The following is an 815-nucleotide window of genomic DNA, read 5'->3' as shown; positions in this document are numbered from 1 at the left end:
CAACCTCACTGCGATCCGCTCGTCATAGATCTCGTCATACGAGATCTGGAGGTCGGCAGAGTACTCATTGACACGGGAAGCACGGTCAATGTAATCTTCCGCGACACTCTCAATCGGATGAGCATCAAACTTGGAGAAGTAACTCCAACGCCGAAACCGCTCATGGGTTTTTCAGGAGAAGTATCGATGACCCTCGGGTCAATCCAGCTGCCAGTCATGGCGAAGGAGATCACGATAATCGCCGAATTCGCGGTTGTCGATCATCCTGCCATCTACAACGTGATCATGGGAACCTCATGGATCAACGCCATGCAAGCTGTTCCATCGACATACCACCTAGGTGTCAAATTCCCTACCCCAAATGGAGTCGCAGCTATCTGGGGATGTCAGAAACAGTCGCGACTATGCTTCCTCGCGGAGCACAAGTTAAGGCAAATGACGACTTCTGCAACGGAAAATCGCAAGCGCACGAAGATAGATCAATCTTCGGCCAAAACGCTTCAAGGAAAGACGATTTAACATCGTCTGCTGACGCAAACGCTTCGGACGTCGAAACTCAACACGAGTCCGAAGGCGACGCTACAACTCAACCGGAACATCCGGAAGAGAACACTGACCCAGCCACGGTCATCACGATCAGGGCGGTTAGCAGGGCGACAACTGCCGAGTAAAAACGCTCGCGGCATAAAACAGATTTATGAGATGGCTTGATCCTCGAAAGAGGTACGTAGGCAGCTCGTCGAAAAACGAGTTCAGCTATCCCCCTCTCTAAAAAAGGGGGGGAGTGGGTGCGTATACTCGTATACTCCCACATA

Source organism: Brassica oleracea, chromosome C8 (genome assembly GCF_000695525.1).
Source record: "Brassica oleracea var. oleracea cultivar TO1000 chromosome C8, BOL, whole genome shotgun sequence".
NCBI classification, from domain to species: domain Eukaryota; kingdom Viridiplantae; phylum Streptophyta; class Magnoliopsida; order Brassicales; family Brassicaceae; genus Brassica; species Brassica oleracea.
The sequence above is the reverse complement of the archived record's forward strand: the minus strand, read 5'-3'. Positions refer to the sequence as shown.